Consider the following 816-nt stretch of genomic DNA (forward strand, 5'->3'; position numbering starts at 1 on the left):
GGCTCTACAAATGCAAAACATTGTGAGAACTTCTCAGAGCTGATGAAAAGCAAATTTGAGATGAGTATGATGGAAGAACTTAGTTTCTTCCTTGGTCTTCAAATAAAACAAACTTTAGAAGGGATTTTCATCAATCAGTCCAATTATGTGACTGACCTTCTGAAGAAATACTCTCTCTCAAATTCATCATCGATGAGAACACCTATGCCTACAGGAGCTAAGTTATTTGCTGATCCATCAGGCAAATCTATGGATGTAACAACCTACAGAGGCATGATTGGATCACTCCTGTATCTAACTGCTAGTAGACCAGATATTATGTTTGCTACATGTCTTTGTGCAAGGTATCAATCTAATCCTAAAGAATCTCATCTCTCTGCGGTCAAGAGGATCTTTAGATACCTTAAGGGAACCCCCTCATTGGGTCTCTAGTATCCTAAGAACTCTGGCTTTGATCTAATAGCCTATATAGATGCAGATCTTGCAAGTTGCAAACTTGATAGAAAGAGTACGTCTGGAAGTTCTCAACTCTTGGGGGACAAGCTAGTAAGTTGGACATCCATAAAACAGAATTGTGTCTCAATTTCTACAGCAGAAGCAGAATATGTTGCTGCTGCTAGTTGTTTTTCACAAGTTCTCTGGATGAAGACTCAGCTTAAGGACTATGGCTTTCAATATGAAAAAAATACCAATCCTCTGTGACTCCAAGAGTGCAATAGCCATCTCTGCAAATTCTGTGCAACATTCCAAGACCAAGCACATCGATGTAAGGTACCACTTTCTGAAAGACAATGTTGAAAAAGGTAATATAAAGAT

The sequence above is a fragment of the Cynara cardunculus genome (genome assembly GCF_001531365.2).
Source record: "Cynara cardunculus var. scolymus isolate 2C chromosome LG 17, CcrdV1, whole genome shotgun sequence".
Lineage (NCBI taxonomy): Eukaryota > Viridiplantae > Streptophyta > Magnoliopsida > Asterales > Asteraceae > Cynara > Cynara cardunculus.